The sequence below is a fragment of the Sciurus carolinensis genome, chromosome 5, assembly GCF_902686445.1.
Source record: "Sciurus carolinensis chromosome 5, mSciCar1.2, whole genome shotgun sequence".
Lineage (NCBI taxonomy): Eukaryota > Metazoa > Chordata > Mammalia > Rodentia > Sciuridae > Sciurus > Sciurus carolinensis.
The window spans coordinates 23,480,337-23,495,052 of record NC_062217.1 but is presented as its reverse complement, the minus strand read 5'-3'; the positions used below and the strand labels follow the sequence as shown (position 1 = coordinate 23,495,052).

The 14,716-nt window shown below is 34.6% G+C and overlaps 1 pseudogene; it reads right to left on the bottom strand.

The window, feature by feature from the left end:
* Positions 1-5,135: 5,135 nt before the first annotated feature.
* Positions 5,136-11,911, bottom strand: LOC124985532 (ATP synthase subunit beta, mitochondrial-like; annotated as a pseudogene).
* Between the last annotated feature and the right edge of the window lie 2,805 nt (positions 11,912-14,716).

The following is a 14,716-nucleotide window of genomic DNA, read 5'->3' as shown; positions in this document are numbered from 1 at the left end:
TGTTTTACTTAGGTTTTAAATTTTATGTATAAGGCAATACATACAGATGTTCTAATGGGCAATCAGCTATTTTGATAAGCTGTAGGTACAGATTGATTATATAATTTGCATATTTTAAAATTATTTCAAAAATACACTGAGATCAGAAACTGTAAATACAGTCATTAAATTTGTATCTCTGAATTTCTTTTGTATTTCTGCAACATAATTTTATAACAAAAGTGATTACACTTCCATAGTTACTTAGACTGCAAATTCTTGCTCTGCATAAAGCTTGCATATCAGAAATCTACTAGCTTTTTTATAGAAACAGACAGTAGCTCAAAATTATTTCTGAAGTTTCCCAATTTGGTTAAAATCATGAAGCTGTATGCAAAGCACAGATTTCTTTTTCATGAATTCTCATTATCCTGTGTATCTTGAATTGTTTTTAGCTGGTACCTGGAAATTCTATCTTTGAAGGGTTTGGGTTAAAATATTTTTTACTGAAGATACATTTTCCATGTGTATAGGAAGAAATTACAATTTCCCTAACTTTTTTTGTAACTCTAACATGGATATATATATATTTTAAAAAATTTAGAGGCATTGACAATATTTAAATTCACATAAAATAACAAATTTACTAGCTATGGGTACATGATTAGGCTGTATTTAAAAGCATAATCTAATATTAAAGTTAACTAAAAGGCTTGGTAAAGATTGAACAATTCTATGCATTTAGACCAATTTTTAAATGGAAATTTCTAGGAGTAACTATCATATCATGGAAATATAAAGTCATAACTCAGAAAAATGTAAAGCTGAATAATAAAATTATACCTTTTTTGAGTACAATAAACACTCTTCCGGCAGGATTCAATGATGAATGCCAATTTTCATATGTCCTTTTACCCTGCTAAAAAGGGAATGATTTCATCATCATTTTTACCAAACTCAGCAGGTCCCAAGCTGAATTTTCTTGATATTTTTAGGTAGTGTTTGAACTCTTCTCTTTTTAAATTTTACTCACATCTTTAGACAATCAGCTATGAAACCATATTTAGACTGAATGGCAAAGTTTATTCTTGTCAAAAAAAGGAATAGATTTTGCCATATCATTAGCAGTAATATTAACAAAATACAATCTACACATTAATTTAAAAAATTGAGGATGAAAACCAACTCATGTTACTTCCTTCTAAGGCAATATTGATATTTGTACAAAGATTGTTGATGAAACTTTATAGGCTACATGAATTTAATAATCTATCAAATTTTCAGTATTATTCCTCTTTTGTTTGCCTTTAAATAAAGTAAACCACTGTTCAAAATCATTAGAAAATATTTCACAGATTTCCTTATCAGAAAAGAATCAGGAGATGAGAGATTACACTAGAAAGGAAATATTCATCTCCTGGGAAGCTTTCTTGGTACACAGACAGCCTTTTATTTACCTTTGCTATTCCTACGCAGAGGATCTTTTCATAGCCACTCCATTAATATGAATAAAGCCTTTAACTCTTCAGAAATATGTATGATATGGAAATGGAGAAAACTTTAGGAAAAATATTATTTATATTTTTCAAAGTGTGAAAGAAAACTTCACTGATATTCGGTCCAAGTTGAATTCTGAATGCATGTGTCAACCTCCCCTTCAATTTCCAAACATATCAAAATAGTTTAAACATTTGTAAAAATGAGTTTAAAAATGAACTTAACACAAAATAGAGATTAATGGACACACACAAACAAAACACTAACACAAACAAAAGTGTTACAGAGGGTCTACAGAAACGGAAAATATAGAAATTTGAGAAAACCTCGTAACGTGTGTAAGGAATATCTCCAATCACTTTACTAGTCAGGAGCCACAAATTACTTATGTCACATTGGATTAGACATTTTCTTCCTTTTTTTGTTTTGGTGTGGGGTACTGGAGGATTGAATTCATGGGCATTTGACCACTGAGTAATATCCCCAGACTTATTTTGTATTTTATTTAGAGATAAGGTTTCACTGAATCACTCAGTGCCTGACTTGCTGAGGCTGGCTTTGAACTCGAGATTCTCCTGCCTCAGTTTCCTGAGCCGCTGGGATTACAGGCATGCAACATCACCCCAGCTGGACTAGACATTTTCATAAGTAGATGGAGAACCCTGTGGAACATCTGGAGAATTAAGGATAAGAGCAGAGGTAAAACAAATAAATAGAAAACTCTGACACTAAATGAGATTGCATGGTAATGAGACACGCTGATACAAAGAGGTTTAAGAAAGGTAAAAGGGACAGAGTAATCCCTTAAGAAATGAAATTTCTTAAATGACTTTAGATTGCACAGATTTAAGATTCTTAAACAGATGACAGAAAAATTATGTTAATGAATTAGAGCAAATAGAAAAAGCAAACATAAATTAAGAATGCATGCATTATGAAATGAACGTTCATTGTGATATTAAAACATCTTTCACATGCATTTATCCTAGTTTTGTGTGTGTATGTAATACGTTTTCCAAATAATAATCTAAAAATAATTCTTAAAGATGGAGTAAGCTACATTAATCATAACACAAAGAAAATATTAGAATTGGGATTTAGTATGTAAGATTCACCCCTCCTAAACCTGTAATTTTATTACTTTTATGCTGATTCTCTAATTGTCATTCTTTTTTCTTAATATATGAACTTGAAATGTATTGTTATATATCCTCAGGACAAAAATTATGTTCTTCGAGAGGATGGTCAGTTTCTTTTCTTTCACTTATTCTAAACTTGTGACTCCTTTCTCTGCTCCAAGCTAGTAATTTTAAGTCTCCAATCAATGCAGTTGTGTAAAATTGCTGTTTCTTTTATCATATATAATTCCATGTTGTGATAGTCTTGTTAGTTCCCATTGGGCAAAAAGGAGTGTTAAATAAGAAATATCATAGTCCATGAATATCTTTAAAATATCTTTTTTTTCCCCTTCAGCTCCACTGACTGGCCGAGTATAGCACTCTGGCTCCCAAGTCATTTTCTGTAAGTACTATGGAGGTTTTTCTCATGATTCAGAGAAACTGTATTTTCTGATAAAAAGTTTCATGCCATACTTTTGGTCACATTTCTTTTTATTTTCATATGGCTGTGACTTCATCTGCTCATCATGCTTGCAATTAGGAAGTGCTGCACCTTTGAAGAATTGCACCTTCTTTGCTTAGAAATTAACTTCCTGTATTTTTCCATGGTTAGTGTTCTTTTCTCCCCCTTTCCTCTCTTTATCGTACTCACTGTTGTCTGCTGGTTTATGGGCTTAGTTTCTTTGTCTCATATGTCTTTATCACATTTATTTATTTACTTTGTCTTCTAGATTTAAGGGTCTAAAAATTTCACTAACTATATTATCCACCCCAAATCATTACTGGCATTCCATGTGATATCTCATCCAAGTCACTACATCAGTCTTCTGCCAGCAAATCTCTAGTCCTGGCTTTACTTAAATTATGTATTCTTTGTACAGACAATTTAGTCATTTTTGCAATGTTTATATTTGATTTTAAAGTCTGATGTGATACAGTTCAAACACTTAAATACCAGTTAATATTGGGACTCTGGAGGAACATATCACTATCTACTTTTATATTCTCTTTTGCCTCTTTCTCATACTTGATACTAAATTTCTTCTGAATTTTCAACCTTGCTGTGATTTATTTTAGACCATTAAACATGTTGTTCTGTCCATTTAAAATCCTTTGTTCCAGCTCACCTTTCTTCACTTGAATGCCTGCCTTTAATCCTTCAAATCTCAATTTACAAATTACTTGTCCTTGCAAATATACTTTAACGTTTCTTGGACTGGACTAGATTCTTAAACATTTGCTTTTCTAATATTTCCTATTTTCCTTGGTATTGTACACAACTAAAAGTATTGTAATTCCATGACTGCATGTCTCTGTCCTTCAGAAAATATGAGTTTCTTTACCGTTTTTATAAATCTGAAGAACAGTGAATCACACAAAATACATGATTCCTTATCTTCTTTCTTGTACATATATAGTTTTGTGCTAGTTTATTACATTTATCTTCTTAAATCATATATTTGTTGTAGAAAAACTACATATACATGTACATATGTTGAGAGACTCGACTACCACACACACATTGATTTACACTGTGTAACAATAATTCAATAATTCAAAGAAGTAATGACAGAAGTGATCTTCCTCGATGTCTATATTTTCTACAGATTTTAAAAGAAAGAAAAGAAATTTAAGGTCTAATTAAAGCATGTCGTCTAGCCAGGTACAGTGGCATAGGCCTGGTAATCTCAGCAACTTGTGGGAACCTGGGCAATTTAGTCAATTTAGTGAAACTCTGTCTCGGAATTAAAAATAAAAAGGGCTGGGGATTTAGGTCAGTGGTAGAACATTCCTGGGTTTAGAAAATGTGTATAGTAGCATAAAAGCCAGACTCTCCAAGATAGAGTCAATCTCTTTTCCCATGCCTGGATACTTCTTTTCACCTCTCTGTACTTGGTTTTTGGCAGCTATACAACAGGGTTTCAGAATCAGGATTTTTTTCCCATCAATTTGCTTTCCAACCTGATGAATAATTTCCATCAAGATGGGTATTTCTTCACGAATAAAGCTTTTGGATCTTGCTTTTCCCCATTCTCTTTTCTCAGCTGTTGTTCCCCAATGATCAACATATTAGACTTTATCAGAATACTTTGATTTTTCCATCTTTCAATTCTCTTATTAGTGCTTTATGATGCACATATCCTTTTGATCAGTTTAAAATTTCTCTCTTCAAATGTGTCTAAAACTAAACTCATTCAGAGAGTTCTTAGTTTGCTTATTTAAGTACCAATTTCTTTCATATTTGATATTGCATATATTTGTTAATTCTATATCAGAACCTTTTCTTTGAACATTTTACAATTACTGTAAATTTTGTGGGGGTTCATTCCAATATCTAGAAGCACCCTGTTTCTGTATACTCTTGAAACCATTCCTACTGATGTGAATCACTATTATCTTGAATCTTGTGTGACTGATCATCTTATCAAGTGTTCTGCAAATTATTAATTTAATAATTTCATATCTAGGAAATTATTTTTATCCAATAGTTTCCCTTTGCTTCTGCCAAATACCTGTGGCAGGAGGTAATATGGAATCATCTTAAGACAGAGCTAGATGCCATGAATTTCTGTGCTCTGCAGAAGACTTGAAATCAGGTTTCATTCTCTGACTATACAATGTTTCCTTCAAGTCCACCAATCTCCTAAGGTTCAGCTCTCAGAGTCACACTGAAGAGTATGTATAATTTTTTCATGGTTCTGATCTTTTCTTCCATGTCTCTATGAAACTACAAAAGTTAGACTCTCAACCAATTTTTTAGTTTTTATATATATATTTTAGATGTTGATAGACCTTTATCATTCACATATATGTGGTGCAAGCACTCTACCACTGAGCCACAACCTCAGACCCCCAACCAATTCTTTTAAATAAGTGGAAACTACTTTTCTGTTAAAAGTGAGGTCTGCTCCCTCTGTTAGCATACTCTTCCACATTTAGATCTGTTAAAAATTCTATACTCAGAATTAATATCTCAGTCCTTCAAGGAGAGTTTCCACTGTTTTGTTTTGCTTTTCTTGGTTTAATTAGATGAACTGCTCATACTCCTGTGAAGACCTCAGCAACCTGGAATGGCTGAGACAAGAAATGCTGTATTTTCTGTGCACGGTACACGATCAACTTGTCTTCCTCTGAAAGCTCATCCGTACCCAGGATGGCAATATCCTGGAGGGATCTGAAGTCCCGCAGGATCTTTTGCACTCCATGGGCAACATCATAATGCTCACTGCCAAACAACGTTGGGATTCATGATGCAAGAGGTGGAGTAGAGAGGATCCACAGCTGGATAGATGCCCAGTTAAGCAATTGCATGAGACAGCATGGTGGTAGCATCCAAATGGGCAAGGGTAGTGGCAGGGGCAGGATTAGTCGTCATTGGCAGGCACATAGATAGCCTGTACAGAGGTGATAGATTCCTTCTTGGTAGTGGTGATTCTTTCCTGCATAGTACCCATGTCAGTGGCCAGAATTTTGCCCAATAAGGCAGATACCTCTGAGCCAGCCTGGGTGAAGCAAAAGATGTCATCAATAAACAGCAGTACATCTTGACCTTCTTGCTCTTTGAAGTATTCTGCCACAGTCAGTCCAGTCAGAGCTACTTGGGCTGAGCACCAGGTGGTTCATTCATTTGACCATTCACCGACACTACTTTGGAGGTAGCATCTTTTAAGTTTATAACACCAGATTCGATCATTTCATGGTATAAGTCATTGCCTTCATGGATTCTCTCTCCAACACCAGCAAACAGAGAAACCACCATGGGTTTTGGCAACACTGTTAATTAACTCCGTGATCAGCACTGTCTTGCCAACTCTGGCACCACCAAAGAGCCCAATTTTGCCACCCTTGGCATAGGGAGCTAGCAGATCCACAACCTTGATACCAGTCGCCAGAATTTTCTGCTCAGCACTCATCTCAATCTCAGAAGACTCAGCATGAATAGGAGCAAACTGTTTGGCTTTGATAGGATCCCTCTCATCAAAAGGTTCTCCAATGACATTCATGATTCTGCCCAAGGTCTCAGGACCAACAGGAATTTTGATTGGTGCACCAGAATCTAAGACTTTCTGACCTCTAACCAAGCCTTCTGTTCCATCCATAGCAATGGTTCTTACTGTGCTGTCACCCAAATGCTAGGCCACTTCCAAAACCAGCCTGGTATCCCTGCCTTGCACTTCCAGGGCATTTAGGATAGGTGGTAATCCCTCATCAAACTGGATATCCACTACTGCACTGATGACTGCCACGATGCGCCCGGTGGCCGGGCCTGCCTTTGGCGATGGAGATGTTTGCGCTGCATAGTCTCTGGCAGGCTGGACCGCTTGCCGGAGCGCCCGCAGTAAAAGCTGGGCTTGGGATAGTGATACTTAAGCGCTGAGTCCCGGCAAGGCCCCAGAGGTCGACGCAGCGGCTCCACGACCTAAAAGACTGAACACGGCGGAGTCTGGGTGGAAGCTTATCTGATGTCTTTTTCAAGAGTGTCATAAGACATTTTGCTTAAGTGGTTTATTCATGACATCTGCTAAAATTCATTATTATACAAGGTCACATCATTTTGTTAACACTTTTGGACACAATCCATATTCTTCAATTGTCAACAGGAGTTTCAAAATTATTAAAATATCAAAGGGAAGTCCTAAGTAAATTAATTTCTTAAAAATGACTATGACTGGTTTTAAATATCTTTCACTAAAGGCACACCAATCTGCCTATATTCTTAATAACTGTCCAATGATTTGGGGATTGTCTTTTAACATTAGGCCATTTTCCCAATATTTAGCAAGGATACAATGGTCTTGAAAGATTTCTTTCTTTCCAGTGCCCCAAACACAATGTTAAATTGGGAGTAATCACTGGTGTTAAATTCTAATAGTACTCACTACAGAGTGCTATCAGACATGAAATTCCCCTTTGAGCTAAAACCCACATCCAATTTTTTTTTTTTTTTTGCCATGCATTTAATTCCTCATTAAAGCAAGGGAAATTGAGGGAAAAACATACACTATTGAGGAAAAAAAGGACAAATAAAATGAATGGGAAGATAGGATGTCAGTCAGCCAAATAGTTTGTTGCAGTTTGATAATTTAGAGAAAAGTTTCTGTAGTAACAACAGCTACCCATTTATGCCATCTCTAAGCAGTACTAACACCATTCAGGACAGACAATCTCTGAACATCAACTATCCTATTACACTCTGAAAAGCATTTAACATCAGTTGGAATATCTTGCTCTTTTTTCTTTACAATGCAGTTAGACCAAAATAAAAGGAGGTCATCTCTAGATAAGTGAAAATAGAAATGGTATGGTAAAAAAGATGGAAAGAAACTATATACTACATTGTTGAAACTATCAAGGACTAATAATAACAATTCTTTTGAGGCTGAGATTAGGTTTTAATTCAATTGCAATATGTGAAAAACTAACAATTTATTCACAGCACCAGACTTTGTCTGAAGTGATGCTTTGGGACTACTTATTTTCTATGGGGCATTGCATTACATTCTAGATGACCATCTGTTATCACACTAATGGAAAATGAGCTTTATATTCTCCTTCTAATCATGCACTATAAAATGTAAAAAAAAATGAAGGTTAATGTTTATGGTTTCTCCATTCACTCTAAAAATTAACTTTTATGTATACAATTGCCCAATGATGGGAATATGAATAAAAATTTGGGGACTCTTATGAATCTTTGACTTCTGTAACATTATTAGACATTTTATTATTGGTTCCTAATTTAACTTTATCAGAAAAAATGTGACATAATTTTTTAAAGCTGTGATTTGATGATTCACACATGGTTAATTTTGTACATATCTCTTGTGTATAAGAAACTGTATTTTTGGCATTAAACTTATATATTTGTCTATTAAAACTATTCTGATAATTTAAAAACATCTGTTTTTACTGATTTTAAAATATTTTCAGTTTATCAAAATGCCTTATGAGAAAGTAATCATAACAGAATTGTTGGTGGGAGATTATATTTCTGGGCATCAAGCAGATGAAGGGAATTTAATGGGAATTTTTATATTTTTGCAGGACATTTAAGTTGGAAGCAAAAGCAGGTTCCTGGCAAGAGCACATACAAGTTCTTGGGAGGAAAGCATCTCCTTATCAGGAGCTTAAATTTCTATAATGCAAGGTCAAATAACAACTCAAGAACAAAGATGGCTACATTTCAAGGAAACAAAGAGCCACCAATACTGGGAGGCAGCAGATATTTAAAAAAGTGTATATATCCAATAATTTGCAAGAAACAAAATAAAATTCCTCCTACCAAAATGTTTGAAGAAAAAAGATGCGATTCATAATATAAGCAAGAAACAAGTATGATTTTTTCACAAAGTTTTTAGTAAGTAGTTAAAATTAATTTTCTAAATGAAAAATATGAGAGTTTAATTTAAAAATTCTTTGAAGGCATTATCCAGTATTACTGAAGGCAACCGAGAAATAGAAGAATTAAGTCAAAAATTAAAAACTTTGAAGAACATGTAAATTAAAATAACAAAAATTTGAGAAAGTGAATAATGTATATCAATGTTAAATTAAGAAAACTGGCATGTCTAATTGGTATTATCAGAAAGATGGTATGAAAGAATTCTCCATAATAGCTCTATGATAGAAGTGGTTTTTTATAGAGTTTTAGAGGATGTACTTGGGAAGTTGCTGTGGTTTCTAAGCTCAAACAATCTTTGAAAACTGTGTTATACTTTATCAACCACTGCTTGGTTTCATGCTGCAGGATTCATGTGGCCAGGAAAAAAAATACCTGTTTAGAAACAGATGTGCAATGATTTTATAGTGCTGCTTTCTTTGCTTTCTCCCTGAGGTAGTTGCCTTTTCTAAGTACTTAATCGGTCAGAGTGTCTGTGATATGCATTCACATGTATTCTGTCATTTAAATTTTACTTAGGACAAAGGATATTATTTCTATCTTACAAATTAAGACTCCAAAGCTAAAGTAGTTTAGGAATTTAGTACAAGGTGACCCAGAGAGCAGAACTGACTTTAATTACTGGAATTCAGCTCTGGTTGCAAAGACTACATTCATTATAACAGTACACGTCTTCCTGTATTTAGACCACATGTATTTTAACTGTTTAAACTTTAAAAAAATTTATATCTGTATTTTAAAAATGCTTTCATATTTTTCATAACCTATTATACAAGAAAAGTATATATACTTCAAAAATCAATCAAAAATGTCTTTTAAAATAACATGTGAATGACATATATTCTGAGCCTTTGCTAGCTACTTTAGGACGATGGGGAACCTCCTAGGAGAAGTAAATTCTGCCAGTATAGGCCTATTTCCATTTGTCATTTGCTGTGGAGTGAGTTCTTGGATTAAGAACAATGTTGTATGAAATACCACAATAGTAAATAAGGCATTGTATAAATTCATGTATGATACTTATGTTATAAGCATTCCATTAAGGGAAAACAAACATTTATTCAAAGTTTCTAGGCTAGTAAGACAAAACTGCATCTTTTGTGATGAAAGCAGTACAATGTAATCAACTGCCACAAGGTAGTATCTATACTGGAGACTCCTGGTAAGCCTCTGATGCTGATCAACTGGGCTTTCAGCAGTAGCTATAGCCAGATCTCCTTTGATAAGTGAAAGTCCATGTTGCTGAGTTACTTTGCCCAGGTTCCCACTGTACAATGGCAAGGGTAAGTGGGAAGAGACTGACTTGTATCCAAGGTATGAGTTACCCTATCTGGTTGATAGGATACACTGCTGCCGAGGTCACTCTTTGATGAATATTCACATGGAAAACAACATTTTCATGTTTTTTCTTACCCATTTGCCAGTATATCCAGATATCCTCTCCAGAGCTTCTTGTCACCACTTTTCTAATCATATTCCTTCCAATTCCTTAAGCATTTAGTATAACAACTGGCCAGAGCTCATTCATCAATGTAAGTCTTACGTGTGACCCTCTACTCTTTCAACCAAAATGAACAGGCAGATAGACTGTACAAAGTTCTGTTCTCTAGAAGGATTTCCTTTCACCACTCTCCTTTAGGGAGATCCCAGAAAGAGCACATAGCACAATAGTTGTTTACTGTAGTTCATACTTGCAGAGTGTTGCCAGCCATCCATAAATCAGGTTTGAGATTTTTCTTCCTCAGTTAATTGATGGCAGGGATTCCTTGTGGGAACAGCAGCCATAGGCATTTTGATCATTTCCTCATTTTGAGGGCCTTCTGAAGCTTACTCTTGAGAATATATCACTTTCATTTGACAATAAAGTGCGTACATATTCCAGTTTATGGCATTGTGGATCAGACGATCCCCAACTCATGATGGACAACTCAGTTTGACTGATATCTTGATGGCTCATGATTAGGTGTTGAGTCTCTACTAAGGTACAGTAGAAAGCCATAAGACCTTTCTCAAAGGAAGAATAGTTATCTGAATAAGGTACCTTGGCTTTGCTTTGGATCCCTAAGGGTATGTTCCTTAATTCACATATCTGAGCATACACAGTCTATCTATCCACTCCAGACACATCAAGCATGATCTCATCTACTTTCTTATCTGGCCCATATGCCAGAGCAACTACATGGCAACCTGGACCTCATGAAGATACTTCCCTTCTCAGATCTATTTAAAACTAACAGTTTTTTTTTTCCTCATTTACTAAGTGGGTCAGAGTACATACCCAGATGAAGAATATGTTGCTTCCAAATTCCATAATGGCTCACTCACTGATGTACTTGTTTTGGTGGTAGAAGTACCAAATACAACAACTAATCCTTTGCCTTAGGAGGAATATTTTAACATACCCAACACATCATGGGCCTATAAAAATCTCACTGAGCAAGAAGTCCCATGAATTTCTGTCAGGTTTATTTTACACCATTTGACTCAAATATACCTTTATCAATAAGCTTATGGTTTCTTACACATTTAGTCCAATTAATAAAATGTCAATGCACTAGGCCAGTGGGTTTTCTTGTGAAAGGGAGGCTTGATCCACGTCCCTGAATACTGAATTAAGGTAAAGATCTGGACAAGAGATATGGGGCTGGGACAATAAAATTGTATTCTTCTAGCATTCCTAGCTGAATGCAAATGACTTCTGATGGTCTTTTAAACAGGTATTATGAAAAAATAATTTGTCAGATCAAGAACTGCATATCAGGTACCAGAGAATGTCCTAATTCATGCAATGATACCACTTCTGAAACAGCACCTGTAGTTGACATTAGTACCTGGTTGAGTTTATAAAAACCTTCTGTCGTTCTCCAAATCCATCTGATTTCTTCACAGACCTATAGGTAAATCGAATGGGATGCATGCCAATCACCACCTCCCCATATTTCTAGTCCTTACTTGGCATTATTCTCTGCAATCCCTATAGGACAGTGGTATTGCTTACAGCTTACTATTCTCCTATGGAAAGAAATTCTAGTTGTGTTCACATAGCTAATCAAAAAATAATGCTTGAAGCATCAAATAACTGGATTTCTCTATACATTACATGCACACACATATACATTTGTAACTCAGTATCATGTGCAGTTATTAACTGGAATTGTATGTAGACTTAAATCAAAGAGCTAAAATTATCAAAGTTCTAGAACAAAATATATGAGAGAAAATATTTGCTACAACACAATTAGCAATGATTTCTTAGTAAAATAAAAATAATTTGTTATTTTGGGCTTCATACTTATCGAAAATTTCTCTTTAATAGTGTAGAAGGAAGACCAATTAGTGTAGAGAGGGGTAAAGAAGGAAAAGTACTAGAGATTGAATTAGAGCAAATTGTTATATGCATTTATGAATCTGTCAAAATGAACCCTTCTATCATGCATAACTATAATGCACTAACAAAAACATTAAAAGAAGTGAATGAATAAATGTATTAAAGTACTTTAGCATATATATAGTAGACATATATTCTTTACAAAATGAATAAACTGATGAAATCATAAGGATGAATCACAAAAACAATATTATAAGTGAAAGAAGTCAGTTATCAAAGACTATAAACTCCATAGCATATTATGCCACTTGTATAAATCTTGGAAAATATCAAATATAACTTGTAGAGCAGGTCATTCGCTGTTTATCTTTTGGGTGAAGAGTGACTGATAAGTGACACAGGAAACATTTGGGGTTATGAAAATATTCTATGCAACAATTGTGATTATAATTTCATGGTTGTCTAGATTTGTCAAAATCATTAAGCCTTTAGATTGTGTCATTACCTTGCATGGGAACTGCATCTTACTAAGATTAGTTAAAGCAAACGAACAACAGAAACAAAAACATGCACTGGTACTTAAAGCAAGCTAAATGAACCAGCAACATGAAATACACACACACACACACACACACACACACATTTAAATGATTAAAACATCTTAGAAAAGCAAATCTTGCTTCCAAACTGGGAAACCAAGTCATGTAACTGTTTTACATAGATAGATAGGATATATCCCATCTAGCTTGAGAAAAATACATATAGACATATAGACAAAAAAATCAAACTTTTGCTGCTGAAGCACGAGACTGCTGTCAAAAAATACGTAGAAACATGTGGCTCAAATAGAATGTTCCTGGCAAAGGGAAAGAGCTAAGAAAGAAAGGTTCTATAAAGTGTCAGTATTTTTCTAAGGGATATGACAGTCAATTTTTTAAAAAATAGCATTTGTTTGCTGATTTTTTGGTGTTGTTTTATAAATAGCAAAAAAAAAAAAAAATCCTAATAACTCCAAATCTGATTAAGACAGTATTAAGGATACATGGCACTGAATAGCCCTCTGCCTTATCTTGTTATCACCTATAACAAAATCCCCTCTGTAATCTTAACCTCACACTTAGATTTTGTGATTACTCTCTCTGAGTTTTCAGTCATTTTGCAAGAAGACTCACCACAACAGGCTTTACCCAGATGGGGCTGCAGCATCACTTTGAATCACTGTATGAAACTTGAGTTGTGACTCAACCCAAGTCACTATTTTCTTCCTGTGTTCATATCCTGACTCTTTAAAAAGTGACATAGAGTAAGTTATAGAAATTGCTGTTATTTAAACATTAAACTCTTAACTGTAAATTTCATTTATGATATAAAACTATTCAGCAATTATACCGTGTTCCAAGTGTGTTAGTCAGCTTCGTATAACTGTGATCAAAATACCCAGCACGAACAATTTAGGGAAGGGAAAGTTTATTTTGACTCATGGTTCAGAGGTTCAGTCCATGGTCAGTTTACTCCATTGCTCTGGGCATGAGGAGGCAGAACATCATGGTGAAGAGTATGGTGGAGGAGTGAGGCCCCATTCATGTCAACCAGGAAGCAGAGGAGGTAGGGACACAGGGAAATGAACCTTTTCAGATAAACTCCCAGTAACCCACCTCCTATAGTCATGCCCCACCTGCCTAAAGTGACCACTTAGTAGGTTCATTCAAACCAGGATGAACTCATTACAGCTCAAACAATCCAATTATTTTTCCTCCAAACATCCCTGCAATAACAGGGGAGCTTTGGGGGATAACTTATATCCAAACCATAATACCAAATAAATGATGTCCTATTCTCCAAGATGAGATTTCCTGCCTCTTCCTATCCTCTGACCTATCCCCTATCACTCATGTTTCCATTGTCATACTTCACTGAGCAAACACAATTCATCAAAAGGAAAAATTTTCATTTCCCACCAGAAACATTAAAAACCCATCTGTACAGAGACTGATGTTTACCATCATTCCTTGTGTAATAATGGAAAATTTGACTCTATTTTGTATTTTTATGCATACTGTGTTTTTATTGATTTCAAAACACTTTTCCTTTCATGTATGCTTAGTTCCTTCTGCATCATTGGACTTCTTACCTTACCTTAATTTCCATTAGCATATGATCATAATCCAAATTTCCCCATCTTATAAATATGAATATTGACTCCACCTTTCCGACTTTTACCCTTCATTTTAGACAGAAAAATTACAAAACTATAAAAAATAAAATTATAGAAGAGATAAGTGAAAAATAGTACAACGAACTAAGGATTAAAATATTTTACCATCATGCTAATAAATATAAAACATAGATGGAATTATCTATATTCTAGAAATATATGAAATAGTTAACATGGTT